This window comes from Cydia pomonella, chromosome 22 (genome assembly GCF_033807575.1).
Source record: "Cydia pomonella isolate Wapato2018A chromosome 22, ilCydPomo1, whole genome shotgun sequence".
NCBI lineage: Eukaryota > Metazoa > Arthropoda > Insecta > Lepidoptera > Tortricidae > Cydia > Cydia pomonella.
In genome coordinates, this window is record NC_084724.1 from 1,645,521 (window position 1) to 1,667,358 (window position 21,838).

General features: G+C 35.4%; 1 protein-coding gene across 1 annotated transcript in view; it reads right to left on the reverse strand.

Moving 5' to 3' along the window:
* Positions 1–21,838, reverse strand: part of LOC133530402 (uncharacterized) — a 312,356-nt gene that overhangs the window by 274,774 nt on the left and 15,744 nt on the right. The window lies entirely within an intron of this gene.

The window sequence follows — 21,838 nt, forward strand, 5'->3', positions numbered from 1 at the left end:
AAAAAATGTTAAACTCGCGACAGGTCACGTGACCAGAGACTTGTCATACGCTTCGCTTAACAGACAGATGAAGTGTGCGAAAGGGAAGCCATCACGTATATGAACAAGCCACGAGTGTGAAAGAGGCAGACTACATATGAGAAAACGTAACCATTTTTTGAATTCGAAGGCGGCCGAGGCGGCCAAAATCATATTGCCGTATTTTTTAACGTTAAAAATATACGAGAATCAAAATCAAAAATAAATATTAAGTAATTTAGTGAAGATGGTGTCATGTTGTGTGCCGGATTGTTGTGTTTCAGGGCCAAAAAACCCAGGGAAATACTCATTTCACAGGTAATTATGATAATCGTAGCGAAATTTTCGTAACGATATTTTATCAAATTAACAGCATAAAAAGTGTAAAAAGCCAATTTATACAGTTCATTATAAGTTTTTCTTCAATTGCGTGTTAATATCTCATGATATTAGTCAATAATTTAGAATATTTTGTGTAAAAACCTAAACTGTTACTTTACGCTAGGGCTTGACAAAATGTTCATATGACTGTATCGATAACTTGTCGGTATATTAGTAGGTATAGAATTATTTGTTCACAAGACATCATTAAGATATTAACCTTTATAACCGACTTAAAATAATAACGATTGTTATAATACCTTTTTTGAAGGTGCACATGTTCAGCGATAAATTTAAACTTCACTTTCCAACACATTACTTACATTTTAACCACTTTTCCACGGCTTTGCCGCCAACACAAGGAAACACAAGACAGCGTATACTTGTACACAGCGTATACACACCCAACCCAACTTGTCAGGCGGAAAAGGCGCGAAATTAAAATGTTCTTTGGTAAGTCAACTATTTGCGCCTACTGTTAACACTTAGCATGTGTTTGTGTTAACGACATTGCACATGTTACACCACTCACACCCGCATACGACAGAAACCTGCTTTATCAACGCGAGTCACCTGCTTTACCGACAGCGTCGCGTTCCATAATGCTTGTTCGGACTACGTTAGTAATTTAGTCAAGTAGCGAGTATTTTAGTTACTAAACGTCCCAGAACACCAAACCAGGTAAGAAAAATAAAAAATCGCAATGAGTGGCGATACGATTTTAAGTCGACACGAGTTTCGAATTAACTATTCGCAAATGTATTACAATACATATGGTCCTTAAAATTTTCGATATAGTTACGTAATGTGCTAATTATCGCACTAGTGCGGTAAAGTAGCTCCATATGTACTGTAAAATAAGTAACAATATATATTTGACCATTGTGACACATGTGTACCTATATATTTGACCATTTTGATGCAGACTGTAACGACTGTAACTGTAGCCTCGGTTATCACTATCAGTATTGTTATTTACTATGCGTCCGCTTTAAAGAAAATTAAAGGTACTAAAGGCGCTAATAAGGTCTAATAGTAGTAATAATACTCATACCTATTACATTTTTTATAAAAACAAACACATTTGAAAAAGTAGTCAATAAAGCAGTTAAACATCGATAGATTATTAATATGTTGTAACATGACATCACTATTTTTGTTCGCACATAGACAATTTACGCACACACTTGCATTTCATTTTTGGTCACACTTTTGAAGTTTGACAGTCGTTCTATACTATCCTATTTCTATGCACGTGACCGACAGATTCACCAGATTGAAAATTCGTAAGACGGACACGTGACCTGATCGAAAAACTGTTACAATGTCATTGAAGCCAGTAGACCGCCGGTGCGACTTTAATATTAACGTTGTGCATTTTTAATGTTAAATAATTGTAATAGTTCTGAAGTGTTCAATTTTTAATGTAATATAAATAGTCATGCTTGTGTATGATAGCGCAATACATGAATATTGTATTTTACCACATAAATGATAGTACATTTATACTGATAATTACCTATAAAGCAATTCGTGCAAAATTATTCCCTAACCATTCCAAAATATCAAAAATGCACAACGTTAATATTCAAGTTTTCACTTCTGCCGGCACTCCCGGAGTGCAACCCGTTGTTTTTTTTTACTTATTCTACACATGGTTTTAAAATGACTGTTATATACATTTGCAGTGGGTACATATGGTGCTACTTTACCACATTAGTGCGATAATTAGCACATTACGTCACTATGTCGAAATTTTAAAGGGCCATATGTACTTTAAAACGTTGTACAATACACGTGCGAAAAGGTAATTCGCACTTTTATCGTAATGTACTATGTTTTACTGTTGTTTTACTATAGTGCTGCCCTTCTTAGCTAAATGCGTTATCTAAAAAACGATTGAACTTGAAGTAAAAAACTCTGATTATGATTTTAGCCATTTTAGGGTAAATTTATGCATTAAATTTTTATTTAAGAAGCCGATTTTTAAATTAACACGCCAGCAGTTTTCCTTATTGATCATTGAATCAGCATTTGCATCATGGGTAATTCCTATAATATATTACTTAGATCTTCTGCGTGCAATACCTATTACGTCACTTGCTAGATATGTCTTGCAAATTTTAAGAGAAGTGAATGTTAACATTTTGAACAATACAATACAATACAAATAATCTTTATTGCACATCTCAATACAGAAACAATACAAATAATACAGTACATTAAAAAGAGGTAAACAACAGGCGGTCCTATCGCTAAAAAGCGATCTCTTCCGGACAACCTTCAGGAAGCGGAATTAAATAAATTGATGTCATGTCAGTAGGTGTTCCAGATGCAATAAAAGAAGTCTAGCACAGAATAAACACAAAACGAAACAATATACTCGTATCATACAAATAAAAATAAAATAAACAAATGCCAGCTATATTGAAAAGGAAGCAGGTAAAAGTATTCATCATCATCATCGTCTCCTAGCCGTTTTCGGCCACAGCAACTGCTTTCTACCGCTGAGTGTCGCTGGTGCGCTCTCAGGTGAAGTAAAGGACAAATGGTGGCACGACAAAGCCGCTCGCATGCAATGGCTTTCCGACACGAACCAGTTAGGTGCATTTCATAGTGAGATTCGCCAGCTTGTTGGTCCGATAAAACGAAGTTCAGTGCCGTTAAAGTCCTCCGACGGAACTCAACTTGTCACCAATAAAGTTGACGTGCTCAAGAGGTGGGCAGAACATTTTAACAATTTGTTAAATGTTGACCGTGCTGCAGATATGCAGCATACTGACTTAATACCAGCTCTGCCTACTGAGCAAAAACTGGATGAGCCTTTGATGTTGCGTGGGGTTGTCACTGCCATACAGCAACAACAAAATAAGAAAGCGGCGGTTGACAATATACCTGGGGAGCTTTTAAAGTATGGAGGGACGGAGCGTCATGAGGCGGTGTGGAAGCTGTTCTGAAAGCATTACGAAGCAGATAAAAGGTGAAGTTTAATGAACCCTCTCTCTCTCTCTGATTCTTTACATGTTATGTTCTGTTTTTATTTAGTTCTGTTTCTGTATTAGGTTTAAGTTTTAAATAGCAACCCGCCCCGGCTTTGCAAGGGTTACACAAGACCTTAACAAATTATACACTTAAACTTTCCTCAAGACTCACTCTATAGATAGGTGAAAACCTTATGAAAATTTGTTCAGTAGTTTTTGAGTTTATCGCGATCATACAGACAGGCAGACGAGGCGGGAGACTGTCTCCTTTGTAGTTGACGGCACTGGTTTTCATGATACCCAAAATTACAAATGTAGTGATTGTTCATTTTGTAATTTTGGGTATACTGAAAACCAGTGCCGTGTCTATGACACGAATTATCCGTCATATGTAATATGTAGTGACTGTTCATTTTGTAATATTGAGTATCCTGAAAACCAGTGCCGTGTCTATGACACGAATTATCCGTCATATGTAATATGTAGTGACTGTTCATTTTGTAATATTGAGTATCCTGAAAACCAGTGCCGTGTCTATGACACGAATTATCCGTCATATGTAATATGTAGTGACTGTTCATTTTGTAATATTGAGTATCCTGAAAAGTCGTCCAGGATGTGAACTCCGTTCCTCCCGTTCTCTCAAACTCTCGATTCCTTCTCACCGTACTGGTTTTATGTCTAACTCTTTCGCCGTTGAGGCAATCCGTCTCTGGAATTCCCTCCCTCTCTTTATTCGACAAGCCCCAAGCAAACCCGTTTTCAAACGACTACTTCGCAAGCATCTTCTGTCAGAAGAACTTAAATAAGGTTCACCATCATGTATATGTACATAATTATATGTATTAGTCTATCTTTTATACATTATATAAGTAGTAGTATTTAACTATTTATATATTTTTAATATTATTTGACTTCACGTTTAATTTTTTCCTTATTAATTGTTTTTTTTTTTCCTGCACCAACATACACAAATGTCTCTGTTTGACCCAATGGTTGACTGGTAGAGAATGCCTTTTGGCATTAAGTTCGCCATTTGTACATTTTTCTTTATGTGTGCAATAAAGTTTAAATAAAATAAATAATAATAAAACCAGTGCCGTGTCTATGACACGAATTATCCGTCATATATAATATGTAGTGACTGTTCATTTTGTAATATTGAGTATCCTGAAAACCAGTGCCGTGTCTATGACACGAATTATCCGTCATATGTAATAAGTAGTGACTGTTCATTTTGTAATTTTGGGTATCCTGAAAACCAGTGCCTTGTCTATGGCACGGCTTATATACACGACCCTATTCTCAGGGTGCCGCTCAGGATAATACGAACGTCACCTTAAAATATCGTCGGTTCTAAAATAACGTATTCTACGTTTATATTTCTAAAATAACAAAAAACATGCTATAATTGACACAAATCGGTATAAAAAATATATTATTCAAAAAGGAATTAGCAGGCTGATTATATTGAATTGATTATTCGCATGGTAGTAACTAATATAATTTGCAGTTTATGTCATTTTTTTTCCATAGGTGTACTTCACTAATACTTGTTAAAAAAGCTGTCAAAAAATCTCTGACATTTTAATCATATTTTTTTCAAACCGTTAAATATTTAAAAAAAATCTCAGGTATATTCCTGCTCATTCTTTCTAGCTGTGATTTGGTTTGATTGCTCTACCTTATATAGTTCAAAAGAAAAACGACTTTGAAAAATGTGTCCATAAAATGACGTTTTTGACATTATCTCGGTGACGGTTCAAGATTGGGGGCTGAAAGTTAAGGTGTGACATTATAAAAATCCGATATTCGTCACAGAGGCTTCGCCTTCCTTAGCCTGCTAGACCCTTTTGTGCCATATCTGTGTTTTATTATAGGATTACTAATTGCACTCTGTTAACAGAAAATTATCACAAAATTTGTGACATATCCAAAAATTTGTCATGGCATATATTGTACGTTTAACATTTATTCATCAAAAACGGATATGGAAATAATAAAAATGCTTTTATTTCATGATTACCACTATATTCAAAATATTTGAATGGTACTACTTATAATTAGTAATCGTATGTGCCTAAATGATAAATAACTTAAATATTTCCTAAATATAAAGTTTTTTTTGGTTTTTATTCCGCTCTCCTGCAAACCAATGTAAGTAGAGTATGGCACAAACGTATTCGTATTTATTTCAGTTTATATATATATTTTTTTAGTATATGGAAAACCAACAGCGTTATTTAATAATATATCTAGAACTTAAAATAGAATTAAAGAGCCAATTACAGGTTCTCACTTATAATTTATATAATATTGATTCTACTTGAAATAAAAACAAATTAAAATATTTTCTGAAAATAATTTAATTTGTTCGAATACTTCTCATAGTAGTCTCTTCCGACGATATGTCATGTCATGTCAATAATACAGCAGTATACGAATACGGTAGACGGTAGCTATAATGATAATAATGATTATCTAACAACATAACCTCAGGGGAGATTTCCGGCTGCCTTTGGCAAAGTTACGTAAGTTACACACAGCCAGACTTGAGGCAAATATAATTAATCAATCTGAACTATTGAGAACGTCTGTATATTAACAGATACGTACTGTAAAGATTTGTAGGGGAGTTGGCCTTATCTTACAATACAAACATTTAAATCATAGGTACAGCTTCTGCATATCTAGCAAAGAGGCGAGGTCCCCTTAGCATATGTAATTTTGTGAATGGTTTTATTTTGTAAATGTAAAATAAGTTTTTGTCAAAAATTACATTTATGGTACAAGCTTTTATCGCTGACTGTACTTTTCTCCACAGGCAACTAATACTCATCGAGACAATTCTAACAACATCAAACATAATGAATTGTTTCCGTTGTTTTATCAGAGTTCCCATGGCCACCTCTTATCTCCATCATCAGATCAGCTCCATGTCATCATAATATTGCATCGTCATCTAATTGGTATTTGTATGCAAAATTTCAGCTCAATCGGAAATCGGGTAGTGGGTCAAAGCTTCCAAGATTTGACCCACACTAAAAAACAGGCCAAAAGCTTGTAGAAATACATTTGGGACCTTGACTTACGTCCCTACGGTACCCGTTAGATAGGTATAAGTAGGTACATCTTAGTCATATAATACATTCCTAGATCTATATAAGGCGATCTCAGCCTTTCTTGCCTTAACACCTGTTACATTGTCCAGAGCCACCTTTTTTAATCTTCGAACCTAAGTGTCCATCTGGACTGTTTCCGTCGGGACAGGTCCACGATCGACGCAATTGTGAGGGTGAAAGCTCTAGCGGATGAAGCAGTGTCCCGGGGTCAGGTGGTTTTGGCGGTGTCCCTAGACATCGCCAACGCATTCAACTCCCTACCCTGGGCTTGTATCAAGGCGGCACTAAGGCGCCATGTCGTGGCTGAGTACCTGCGGAAGACGGTGGAGGATTACCTTACCGATAGAACCGTTAGATACCCTGCGCGTGGTGCTTGGGAGGATAAGGGGCTGTCATGCGGCGTTCCGCAGGGGTCTGTGGAACATCGGCTACGACTGGGCGCTGAAGGGGGCTAACTTGCCGGGGGTGAGCGTGACCTGCTACGCGGACGATACCCTGGTAACGGCTCGCGGCAACAACTTTAGGGAGGCGGCAATTCGGGCCACAGCGGGAGTACCGTCGGTGGTGGCTCGAGTTAGGAGGCTGGGGCTGGAGTTGGCTCTAAATAAATCAGAGGCCTTATGTTTTCATGGGCCTCGTAAGGCCCCTCCGGCGGGTTCCAGCTTAATGGTGGGGGACCGTCCATCGCGGTCAAGTCGACAATGCGGTACCTGGGCAATATGCCTGCATAAGGCACTAGTGTTTACGGAAGCGACTGCCATATGACCTTCCAACCCAAAGGGTAAAACTAGGCCTTATTGGGATTAGTCTGGTTTCCTCAGGATGTTTTCCTTCACCGAACAGCGACTGGTAAATATCAAATGATATTTCATACATAAGTTCCGAAAAACTCATTGGTACAAGCCGACGTTTGATCCCGCGACCTCCGGATTGCAAGTCGCGCTCTTACCGCTAAGCCACCAGCGCTTCTATATAAGTTATGGGCAGGACCTTCTATATTATAAATAATAAATCAGGTGTTCAAAGCATCCGTAAAATAAAACATTTCTGAGATTTAAGTTCCCAATAAATACATTACCGTCCTTGAGCGGAAACCAGGTCATTCCCGCTTCATCTCCGCCCTAGGGCTTCGCTCGTTGACTTCGTTGGAAGAAAACTTTTTAAACGGATTCCGACGGTGTTTCATTTACCGGCTTTTCCAGTATTTCAATCAAAATATTTCGTTATTATGGATAATATACCTAGAAGCCATAAATAGATTGAGAAATAGATGGATGGAGAGAGATTAAGAGGATAGTGGATGACTGGATGACTGCTTCTCCATACAAACAGTCCCCATTTTCCTCTCTGGATACTGACATTATGGAAATTAATGTAATAATCAATTACACAATTTAATATACATAATTCAATTACATAATTTGACGACTGCTCTGGCCTAGTGGGTAGTGACCCTGCCTATGAAGCCGATGGTCCCGGGTTCAAATCCTGGTAAGGGCATTTATTTGTGTGATGAGCATGGATATTTGTTCCTGAGTCATGGGTGTATTCTATGTATTTAAGTATTTATAAATATTTATATATTTTATATACCGTTGTCTAAGTATCCTCAACACAAGCCTTATTGAGCTTACTGTGGGACTTAGTCAATTTGTGTAATAATGTCCTATAATATTTATTTATTTATTTATATACGGTGTGTAAATTCAATACGGGTAAACCTTTAAATGGCGGACATAGAACCTAAGAAGTGTATTGAGATAAGTTTTGATTAGAAACGCAATGAAAATATAAACTAGAAAATAAAAAAAGCTGCCAAGTGCGAGTCGGACTCGCCCATGAAGGGCTCCGTACCATTTATGACGTATTAAAAAAAACTACTTACTACATCTCGTTCAAACCAATTTTCGGTGGAATTTGCATGGTAATGTATATCATATATTTTTATTAGATTTTTCATTCTTTTATTTTAGAAGTTACAGGGGTGGCTCGCGCAAACTATTCAGCTTAGAAAAAAATGATATTAGAAACCTCAATATCATTTTTGAAGACCTATCCATAGATACCCCACACGTATGGGTTTGATGAAAAAAGTTTTTTTGAGTTTCAGCTTAGAAAAAAATGATATTAGAAACCTGAATATCATTTTTAAAGACCTATCCATAGAAACCCCACACGTATGGGTTTGATGAAAAAATTTTTTTTGAGTTTCAGTTCTAAGTTGGCTCCCCAACCCCCAAAATTTATTGTTTTTTTTTCTATTTTTGCGTAAACATCCTAATGCGGTTCATAGAATACATCTACTTACCAAGTTTGAAAAGTATAGCTCTTATAGTTTCGGAAAAAAGTGGCGGTGACATAATCGGACGGACAGACGGACATGACGAATCTATAAGGGTTCCGTTTTTGGCCATTTGGCTACGGAACCCTAAAAACCATACGGTTCTCAATGTAAAGCAACAAAAGTTACAAGATACGAGTTTTTTATAGTAACTGTCTACAAGCGTAAATAAATTGTGTAGAAATATTTTGCTAACGTCCAGGATGGAAATGTAAGTACTTACTGGGTAGAAAAAAAAAACTAGTATGATTTAAACGCGTTTTTCTTGTAGTTCCTTCAGAGTTTTTTAAGCGGATTTTACCTTAATTAAGAGGAAAGCCTGGCTTTGCGATCTTAACGAAATTACGGTACTTTCTCTATGAAATTGCATTTCGGGAGAAAACGGCTTCCACGGACTAAATCTAAATCGGCCTAATTGAAGTGTTTTTAAATTTGTTTTCTTTGTGGTGCAATAAAGAATATTTAATTACTTACTTACTTACATCTTAAACCAATTATTTTCAGTTTGATGTTGGTCGCTTCAGCATACTTAATTATATGCTATCAGTATTGCGATACAACGAGGAAATGCCGCCAGCATCCTTGGTACGATGTCTCAAGGGCCTATTTTAGATATAAGCTAGTTATAGTAATCAGCTGTATATATCCATTATGTATATTGTTATTGTCAATAAATATATGTTGTGAACATATATTCCAGGGATCGGAAACCGGTATTTTTTGTATGGGAACGAAAACGGTATTTTTTCGTTCTTTATTAATTATTTCATTTCTAATTGGGCAATCTAATAATACGAAGTCGTTATCTAAAAACACAACCGAGTCCTATATTTGGAGTATAAAATAAACCGAAATATATTTTATTTTTAAGTTTTTCCAAAAAACCGGTTCCGATCCCTGATATATTCTATGTTTATAATTTCGCTTTAGAATTTTTTTTTTTAATTGTAAATTTTGAAAAAAACTTATAAAACTAGTTTTTCGTTGTGTCTATAACATACTAGGTAATAAGCTAATAAGACATGGAGAGTGGAGAATATTTAGAATTGGTAAAACATTTTTTCTTTTTGTATAAATGGTTACGCGGTATACTTCTTTCTTAAAGCATTTCACCTTTTTCCTGAGTCTGAGATATGCGACATAATATAAAGCAATAAAAATCAACCCAATTGCTCTAACACCGACTGTACTAGATTTCAATTGTACTGTCATCTTGATAAATATCACTCATTATTATGAACCGAGCCAGCAACTACCCTCAAAATTGTTACATCCACTTCATCCATAAAACGTCACAAATGTGTAACAAAACATATCACTTACAACCATTTCACTTTAAAATCTCAACATACTATCTTGGCACGAAATCTTCCCAAATTCCGTATTAGATTGAAACAGACTTTATTCTCTAAGTTCTAAGGTTGATAATAGATGGTTTCAAGTTTTCAATGGCGAAAGACATTAATGTGTTCTGTTTAAAGCCAAGTGGTTTATTGCTGCGGGCAGAGTAATAGAAAAAAAAAAATAGACAACGCAAGAGCATCGACCTATATAAAACAAACTATAGCAGAGCTGATGAATATTTCGGCGTACCTTTACGGGCTACCAGGCCAAAGTCGCTATTCTTACGTTGCTGTAGCATGCTTAAACGTTGTATAATCAATAAACTTATGTACACAATATTTTAGCTTGGTAATTATTCTTTAATTATGTCTACTGATATTTCAAAAAACATCGTATCTCAAGTAAATATTTTTTCCGTGAACCATTTTGTTAAGGAGCCCTGACTCACGGAGATCCGAGGGGAATGCACCGCGCGGGGGAGGCAGCCGCATCTAATTTGCATATCACTCTTCGCCGTTCGCTGTTGACGAGCGCACACATACTTATGCCCTTTTTAAAACTCAAAATCAGTGTCAAAATGGTGTAGTTAATAAGCCTATATAGTAAAAACTGCATGTAATGAAGAAATTTGTATTAAAATCATTAAAAAGTTCATCTGCATACGTTATTCAATCATCGAGTCATTAATCAAGCATCCTGCATTCAAAATCCAAAAAGCAATTGACGCCAAAGTCTACATGGTCCTTCGAGCCGGATATACAAGAATCAAGCCCTAAAAGGAATCCAGAACGTTTTAACCAGCTGAACCGAAGTCTCGAGTTAAAATCCGCATAATCTCCCTTATTATGCAACGTTTTCCGCTTTTCTTGACAACTAATCCCAAGATTTGGCGTAGGGACCAGTTTTTACGAAAGCGACTGCCATCTGACCTTCCAACCCAGATGGTAAAATTAGGCCTTGTTGCGATTAGTCCGGTTTCTTCACGATGTTTTCCTTCACCGAAAAGCGTCTGGTAAATATCAAATGTTATTTCGTACATAAGTTCCGAAAAACTCAATGGTACGAGCCGGAGTTTGAACCCGCGACCTCCGGATTGCAAGTCGCACGCTCTTGCGGCTAGGCCACCAGCGCTTCTACACGAAGACACGAAACTGTAACCAAAGTCTAAGTCATACATGTTTTCTATGTTAAGTATTAGTATATTATATATATCGTTGTCTGAGTACCCACATAACAAGCATTCTTGAACTTACTGTATGACTTAGTCAATTTGTATAATAATGTCCTATAAGTAATATATATATTACTGTTTAATTTAATTTATAAGTATAATGGAGTTAAGCGAAAAAGATTCACCCACGTAACCTATAATTGAATGTTATTTCATGAAACATATTTTTATTAGTAGTACTTACAGTTGAGGGGTTAGTAGGTACATCAAACTTAAATTTAAAATAAGAGAGAGAATTATATTGTTCACAGGAAACACACCCATAACCCATTAAAGTTTACCCTATTTACGGAATAACCCAACACACACCGCGTTATATTTATGGTTGTGTTTGTCAAACCTAATGGCATCGGTGAAAACTGAATCACTGCGTTCAGACGCATAAATGCAGTTTTATATTTTGGTCACGTCCGGGGCTCGGATTGAACGTTTTATCCTTTTTCTATTTGAAATGATGACATTGAGTATCATTCTTTGTTTTATTACAATTATGATTGAATAACAATAGTATTTTTTGACGATCAGTTTAGCCTAGTGGGTAGTGACCCTGCCTACGAAGCTGATGGTCCCGGGTTCAAATCCTGGTAAGGGCATGTATTTGTGTGATGAGCATGGATATTTGTTCCTGAGTCATGAGTGTTTTCTATCTATTTAAGTATTTACGTGAAACTTACAACTTATATACGTATTTTCTCTAACATTCAAATAGAAAGTTAAACTTTAGTTTCTAAAACTTATATATTATTCTCAGCTGTTTTCTTCAAAACTTTAATATTCTCTATTTGTTTCAAACTTTCGCGTACAATCTTCGTTTGAATAATTTTCTTAGTCTAAGTTTAAGTTACTTATGGTATGGAGTGGTTTTCCATTTTGGACGACCGGTTTGGCCTAGTGGGTAGTGACCCTGCCTATGAAGCCGATGGTCCCGGGTTCAAATCCTGGTAAGGGCATGTATTTGTGTGATGAGCATGGATATTTGTTCCTGAGTCATGGGTGTTTTCTATGTATTTAAGTATTTATAAATATTTATATATTGTTGTCTAAGTACCCTAAACACAAGCCTTATTGAGCTTACTGTGGGACTCAGTCAATTTGTGTAATAATGTCCTATAATATTTATTTATTTTCAACTAACTTCAGAGCTCCAAAGATTTTCAGTAGGTCGAAATTTTGATTATTTTATATATTTTCCCCGATTAGTTGGTTGAAGACCACTAAGTTGATTTCAAAAATGCTTTATTTATTTCAAATTGTATGTTTGATTACAGTTGATCCCGTTGACTTTAAATATTTGAGGCGTTAATTAGGGATTTTGTTTTTTTATAATATATACAGATATACCTATGTCTCTATTTGCAGAAGTATTCCAAGATGGTAGGTACTTTATTATCACACCAGCTGGTAAAAGCTCTCTTGATTCTTCAAAATCTGATGAGAAAGTTGCATTTTATCCACAAGAGTGTTAAAGTAATTTGATTCAAATTTTGAGATGTTTCCTCATTATGGCTGGTTGACTTTGAAGTCACATTTTGAGTGATACTTAATAGCGTTTATTTGAATTTGATTTGCAATGTTTTACAGTAGTATTTTCCTCGGGTTGGTGTGATGAAAATTTTTGTGTTTCACACGGTGGCAAAATTTGTTTAAACCTCGTGTCTTGAAACCCTCGCATCGCTCAAGATTCCATTTTTGAACCACTCACTCGGTCGAGACACAACACTCACGTCACGATGTTTGGGTTTTCAACCGGCGATGATTGGTGTAGAAATCGTAAAAATGTAAGTCAGTGTTTAGTAAATTTATTTTGCCAAATAACGCGAAACTGGTATAATACCAAAACAAAGTAGTTAAATCGAGCCTTTTACCTAAAGCTTAAAAATAGCAATCATCAACGTTTAAACGTTGGAATATTTGCATAATGCGGACGTTGATTTGACCTGTTTTCTCATTTCATTTCACAATTCCAAAAGGTGAGGTTCGGTGTCGGGCTACACACATTTTATTAAAATTATTTAAGAAATGAGGAAGGAGGCTTTTAATTCATCAGGGTCTTTGTTAATCAAAGATGGCCGCAATTAATTAATTGTTTTACTTTTTTAAATATAAATATTTGTTAAAAGTACTATTTCAAAGATGGATCCAGATGTAATGATGAAAACCCTTTAAAATTTTGAGGTTTTTTTTTATAATAGAACGTATTTGTAGTGATTTATTTATTTATTAAAAGTTTATTGCTAAAAATTACAAAAAGAGTACAAATGGCGGACTTAACGCCTTGAGGCATTCTCTACCAATCAACCATTTGGCTAAACAGAAACAGTTTGGTGCAGGATTGTAAAGAGTTGATAAGTAAAACGGCACAAGTCGAGACTGCTAAAATACTATACTTAAACAAATATGTATACAATACATATGTATTTATGTATTCCTTTAGATTATTTCATATATTTTTGTCTTCGAAAGCGACAAATAAAACACGACCATAAATTAAATTTCCTTTTTACCACACCAACTTTTATAGGCTCTCTTTATTATTCAACATCTGACGAGAAAGTTGCATTTTATCCACAAGTATTGCAAAATAATTAGATATAAGTTTTTATTTATTTCCTCATGTTGGCTGCTGGAATAGACTTTTGAATATTTAATAGCATTAGGGGCAAGTGTTGTAGCTGTAAACGATTGTATCTTTGGACACTGCCGGTATTAAAAGAACAAGAGAACATAGACAAATATCGTGTACCTAATTTGAATTTGATCTGTAATATTTTACAGATAGTATTTCTTGGTACTAACCCGGTAGCAAAGTTTGTTTAATCTTCGTTCCTAAAACCCTCGCAACGCTCAAGAGTCTACTGTCGAACCACTCGCTACGCCTGTGATCTTTCACTTGCTTGGGTATCAATATTAGCATGAAGGGTTAAGCTATGTAGTAGGGAAAATATATTTCAAAAATATATTGTAAAACTGGTTTAATTTAGTGTTCCAGCTTCGATCGCGCCACTACGCCCACTTCAACTCTTTTGTGGTGTGCTTGGAGTGGACCGCTGCAGGGGACTGTTGAGAGTTATTTATAAAGTGTATTTATCCTTAAGGTGGCCATACACACTAGGGTATGCCTGCGCAGTTTTGCCTGTACCGTTCAACTGCGCATGCATACCCTGGTGTGTATGGCCAGCTTTACGTGTCTTATCACGTTAATAAACGTGACCTCAAATAAATAGAAAATATATACATTGTAATGTCAGATGTGTTTGAGGTGATCCGTTCCTTACTGGGATTATTGATGAAAATATTATTAGAAATGATATTTTTCAGCGGTTATTTTGGTTAATACTGTGAGTTTCTTTAAGTAAGACAACATTTTAAATCCAGAAAAGTGTGATAATGCCTTCGAGGAGTGTTTGTTTACATGATAGGACAATTAAGGATGAATACAGTTTACTCAGAATCTTGAGAAATAACGAAAAGGAAAAAAGCAGTGTTCGCAAAAAAAATACAGTTTTGTGATGTAGTTTTACATAAATTTTGTATGGACCGTTACGAAACCGACACCCAAAATTTGTATGAAAAACTGGGGACACTTTTGTTCTTCACTTCAGTCAATATTTCTCTTGTAAATATTACATATTTTACTGAAACCCCCTAAATAACAAAGTAAAAGAGTTTACAAACGAACCTTTTTACCTGAAAGAACAATCAAATTTTAAACACAGGAAGAGCATTTTGCATAATGCGAACGTTAAGTGTTAATTTGACCTATTTCTTCATTTCATTTAACAATTCCTCCTCTCTCAGGGGTCCGTAATGGGAAAAAACAAAATGCTTAAACAAGCTCAAATTTATATTGCAATTTGTTCTAATTTTGCTAACCAATTTTCAATCCATAGCTTATCATATTATATTATTTTCCTTTTCTGGCAGGCATGGGGAAGATCAAGAGCTCTAGTCGACTGGTAGTTAGTCGATTTATTTACTATGCAGCGCCGCAGAGCTTCAACTTCAACATTTATAAATTCAGCAAATAGGCTATAAGGGCATTTTTACATATCCACATGGAATTTACATAGCAATAACAAGAACATCAACAATTATAAAGTATGTACATTTAACTGAAAATATCAATGCAATCGAAAGTATTATTATTACTTAGAGATCTATAAAGTCTCTTAATGTCGAATTTAAAAATAAAATAAAAAAAAACACAAACAGATACAAAAAATAATCTAAAATGATTTAGAGGTGTAAATGTCTTTAAGTGTCAGAACTCAAAGATTATATAGTTTATCAAATTATCCTTAGAAATGTATAGGGTCTCCAAGAGTCAAAATTAAGATAAAAGAAACATACGAGAACCGAAGGAAAAGTCTCACTGTAATTATACTCAAAAATAAAGTTAGCTTAAACAGACCAGTCTCGACAAACAGCCCCCGTTCACGAGTATGACGCTTATCTCAGCCATCGCCTCCCTCAACCTTCATTCGGGAAAGTGGCGACCCGATCAACGACGCCACCGTAAGTAAAGACTTTTAAGCGAGCATGACATGTTCAAGCTAACGGGGTATATTATAGTATTTTATGCATCAGTTGTATAAGAAGGGTCAAAAAAGGCGAGTGGCGTGAGTTACAATGTGAGCCGGAGCCGAAGGCGTAGGCGAACATTGTAAAGGAATACGCCACGAGAATTTTTTGACCTACTTATACAACGTTGCATACAATATTTTTCCTACGAGTCAAAAAAATAAATCTTAATTTAGGTAAACAAATTACAGCAAAAGTATATAGCCAAGACGCGCGAGCATACCTTGTTACGCGCCCGGCCCGCCCCGGGCCGCGGCCGGCCGGTCGGCGACACCTCCTCGTAACTCATGAGGCCCTGGTACTTGCTACTTGCTAAATTAATTTTTTGGACAGTTTTTTCTCAATTTTGGCCACCGTAGCCTACGGAGACTAACAAGCAACGCTAAGCGGTCTTCGTAGTATATGGGTGTTGCTATATTACGGGTGTCACATGCGTGTTTCTGACTTATGAAGTAATTATTTTTACTATGCAACCAAATGAATATTTTGTAAGTTGGCATCAATGCACTTAGTTTAAAACTGTATTCGTTTTGGTTTTGTTAGGTTGGTAGCCATTAATCGCAGTAACGTTATAGCGTATAAAAGCACAAGAGCTTTTATGAGGAATAGACAATATAGACTTTTCTTGAAATCTTTTATGTATGTTCTTATATTCGTGTTAATGAATGCATAAATGACAGATAACAGTAGAGGAGTAGGAAAATATTTAAATAGTTATAAGGGCGGTTACGGCGCCGCAAATTTCTGCGGTGACGCACCGCTCGGTGGCGACGGGCGGCGTTGCACCGCTAACATGTGGCAGGGCCTTCACTCAAACGCCACATCACAAGTGTTAAAATTGAAACTGAACTTTATGCATATGCACGTAGATCTATGTTGCTCTGTGGTATGTGACTGATTAATCCGTCATTGGCGTTGGACCTGCAGTTCGGAGATAAAGGTTAACTACTTATATACGGCTTATTCCTCTGCAAATAGTTTCAACTTCATAGTAGTGCTTCACCGACGTGTATATAAATAAATAATATAAGGACATTCTTACACAAATTGACTACGTCCTACAGTAAGCCAAGAAAGCATGTGTTGTGGGTACTCAGACAAAAATATATATAATATGCAAATACTTAAAGACAGAGAAAGCTTCCATGACTCAGGAAAAAAATATTTGTGCTCATCACACAAATAAATGCCCTTACCGGGATTCGAACCCGACCATCGGCTTCATAGGCAGGGTGGGTGGTAGTGACCAACTAGGTCAGATCCGTCGTCAATATAGGTCAACGTCTAATCACGTCGCATCGATTCGTCGATCGCTGCACTCTGCCTCGATTCTATTAGCCTGATTGAAACGTACAAATGAACTAAAGTTTCAGATTTATCCAGATTAATTGAAGGCTTGAGTCAAGCTTGACTGTACATGAAGTAAAAATAAAAGTAAAAGTAAAAAAATGGATCGTTTTATGTGTCTTTATCCTAATAAGTCAACGGTAAACACTACAGATCACAGCCACAATTAACAACATTAGGCGTGCCACAAGGATCGTCTTTAGGGAACACCTTATTTTCCTTATTTCTAAATGACATTGATAAACTTGACATAGACGGAGAAATTATATTATATGCAGATGACACGACAATTATTGTAAATGATGAATGTGATGACAAATTAACTAATAAAATAAGCATGATCCTACAGAAACTAGAGTGGTGGTTTAGAATTAATGGACTTAAATTAAACTCTGAAAAGACGAATATAATGAAGTTTAACACTCGTCAAAATGACGATAATAAAATAAATATACCTTTATCAAATGGCGCAATCATTGACAGTGTACAGCATGTAAAACTACTTGGTTTTAACTTAGATACAACATTGTCATGGAAATTGCATATAAACTCAGTATGTGGAAAGCTAGCAAAAGGCATATATATCCTCAAACAATTGCAACCCCTCATCTCAAATAATCATCTGAAAGAAGCCTACTTTTCATACATACATTCCATCTTGTCCTATGGTATTATACTGTGGGGAAACTCAACTGACTTTGAACGTATCTTAAAAATGCAAAAACGAGCTATTAGAATCTTGGCCAATGCAAAATACAATGATAGCTGCAGAGAACACTTTAAAAACTTAGAAATATTAACATCTGTATCGACATATATCCTCGAAGTTATAATGTATGTAAGAAATAATCCAAATGAATTTGAACGTATCGGTGACGTAAGTAAACGACCGACTAGATATCCTGACAACTTAAGGCAAAGCAAATGTAGATTACAAATCGCAAAAAAGTGTCCCAAAATAATAGGGCAGAAATTATATAACAAGCTGCCAAAAGAAATAAAAACTGAGACTCACATCAACACTTTCCGTCGCAAAGTTAAGCAGCTCCTACTTGACAGGACACTTTATAGCATTAAAGAATACTTAAATGATAATTATTAATGTATAAATAGACTACGGATAATTGACGAATTATTATTCAAATTGTATGTGTAAATGTGATTGTATTATATATATTATTATTATTTTTTATTTTTTTTTATGTTTCAAATTTGTAAAATAATGTAAATGTTAGTTTAAAATGTGTACCTAGAGTACCGACTTTGATGATCTCATTATGTGTGCATATTTTTGTTTGTATTAATGAAAATTGTGTATTGCTATTGAGAAATAAATAAATCTGAATCTGAATCTGAATATACCACTGTTATTATAATTATGGCATATACGAACATATTTGGATTTTTTTATTTTATTTTATGTTATCTTATTACGCATAATTTGTTGAACAGATTTTGATAAAGCTTGGTGCTAATAAAATATTTATATTTCATTACCCGTTGACTATAGAAAAATTACATGAATCATGAGTTATAATTTATATCTGAGTGGCACAAAATGGCACTATAATTTTTTTTTTGACTAAGCATAGGTACACATTATTGCAGCAAAAACGGCACGAACGAAACGGCAGGCCAAAAACGAGATGGTGAGATGACCAACTCATTTTGTGGCGACTGGCGGGAGCATGCACAAAGCCGTGGAGGCCTTTTCCCAGCAGTGGCACACAATGTAGGCTATTAAAAACACACATTATTTAAGGATTTTAAGGTAAGACCGGCTGTTGTTACTTAGTTATAATTAATTTATAACTTACATGTACAATGTGATGTTATTGGAGCAATAAGAATATTAAATTAGTGTCAGACCAAGCTAAGTTGGCAACGATTTTGATAGCCCAGCCTGTGTTAAGTAAACGTCATAATTTCATAGCAGTTTGACGTTTAAAATAACACTGGCACTGTCTGAGCGGTCAAAATCGCTGCCAACTTGGTCTGACTTTACTTCCTTTTTTATTAAATCCAAAAACAAACTTAATTAATAACAAAAATATAAGCGTGTTCCACCGTATACCGCATCATCACTTACCAACAGGTGTGATCGTGGTCAAACGCCTGCCTATCCTCCAATAAAATAATTATTAAAATTTTGCCTAAAATTAAATCTACCTACAAAACTAAAACTAACCTGGGTGACCTAACCGAACACGTTTGTATTATTGTATAAATTTAATTTTCTTATATATCTGGGAATTCCCACTCGCGCTTCACTGACGTGTATATAGGTCAACGTCTAATCACGTCGCATCGTTTAAGGCGCTGCAGTCGGCTCCATTCTATTAACCCGATTGAAATGTTCGAGTGGACTGAAGTTTTAGATTTAATGGACAATATCGCTTAGAGAAAAACAATCTTATCGCTGCGATAGGACTGTTTTTCTTTTGTGGTGCAAAAATAGTCTGTCTGTCAAGACCCTTCATCTCGGAAACGCGTAGAGGTATCGTATTTACTCAGGTCTACGGTCCCTTGAAGCTGTGAAAAAATCAAACTTCTAAGTTTAGGTTAAAAAAAGATACGGCCATTTTAGTAGCATTTAGCAAAAACCATATATTTTGACACTCTCAAAGGAATCAAAATTTATAGCGTACTTTCCGTTGACCTAGTACTATGAAATTTGGCAAGTAATATCGTCTTATACTACAAATACCCATATTAAAAAATCTCAAAACTAGAAATTTGAAAAAGAAAAGTTAAATTTGTACGGAACCCTCAGTGAGCGAGTCCGGCTCGCACTTGTCTGTTTTTAGGGTTCCGTAGCCAAATGGCAAAAAACGGAACCCTTATAGATTCGTCATGTCCGTCTGTCTGTCCGATTCTGTCACAGCCACTTTTTTCCGAAACTATAAGAGCTGTACTGTTCAAACTTGGTAAGTAGATGTATTCTATGAACCGCATTAGGATGTTTACACAAAAATATAAAAAAAACAATAAATTTTGGGGGTTCCCCATACTTAGAACTGAAACTCAAAAAATCTTTTTTCATCAAACCCATACGTGTGGGGTATCTATGGATAGGTCTTCAAAAATGATATTGAGGTTTCTAATATCATTTTTTTCTAAAATGAATAGTTTGCGCGAGAGACACTTCCAAAGTGGTAAAATGTGTCCCCCCCCCCCCCCGTAACTTCTAAAATAACAGAATGAAAAATCTAAAAAAAATATATGATATACATTGCCATGTAAACTTCCACCGAAAATTGGTTTGAACGAGATCTAGTAAGTAGTTTTTTTTTAATACGTCATGAAATTAAAAAAAAAAAATTTTTTTCATCATACCCATACGTGTGGGGTATCTATGGATAGGTCTTCAAAAATGATATTAATGTTTCTAATATCATTTTTTTCTAAACTGAATAGTTTGCGCGAGAGAACCTTCCAAAGTGAAAAAAAGTGTGTCCCCCCCCCCCGTAACTTCTAAAATAACAGAATGAAAAATCTAAAAAAAATATATGATATACATTGCCATGTAAACTTCCACCGAAAATTGGTTTGAACGAGACCTATTAAGTAGTTTTTTTTTTAATACGTCATGAAATTAAAAAAAAAATTTTTTTTTCATCATACCCATACGTGTGGGGTATCTATGGATAGGTCTTCAAAAATGATATTAATGTTTCTAATATCATTTTTTTCTAAACTGAATAGTTTGCGCGAGAGAACCTTCCAAAGTGAAAAAAAGTGTGTCCCCCCCCTGTAACTTCTAAAATAACAGAATGAAAAATCTAAAAAAAATATATGATATACATTACCATGCAAACTTCCACCGAAAATTGTTTTGAACGAGATCTAGTGAGTAGTTTTTTTTTTTAATACGTCATAAAATTTAAAAAAAATTTTTTTCATCAAACATATACGTGTAAGGTATGTATGGATAGGTCTTCAAAAATGATAGTTAGGTTCCTAATATCATTTTTTTATAAACTGAATAGTTTGCGCGAGAGACACTTCCAAAGTGGTAAAATGTGTGTCCAAAGTGGTAAAATGTTGAACAAGATCTAGTAAGAAGATTTTTTTTAATACGTCTTAAATTGTACGGAACCCTTCATGCGCGAGTCCGACTCGCACTTGGCCGCTTTTTTTATTTTCACACTGACTTACAGCTCACAAAGCCACTAGTTTTAGTACCTCAGCTATAAAAACACAATTTAGCAACAAGAACTCCCACAACATTTCCAACAGCGACACCCACATAACATGTCATAAAGAGTTGTTTATAGTTACTGAACTATTGCGTCGGTATCGACCTGAAAGGGAAGTTGCGAGACTGAAGAGATTACCCTGAAACTACAAACTATATTGAATTGACTGAAGGCTTTATACAAGGTGTAACAAAAATGAATAAATGAAAAGTTTCATTGGAGCTCCACTTTTTTTTTTTCTGTTTGAGTATTTGTTGTTATAGCGCTAACAGAAATACATCATCTGTGAAAAT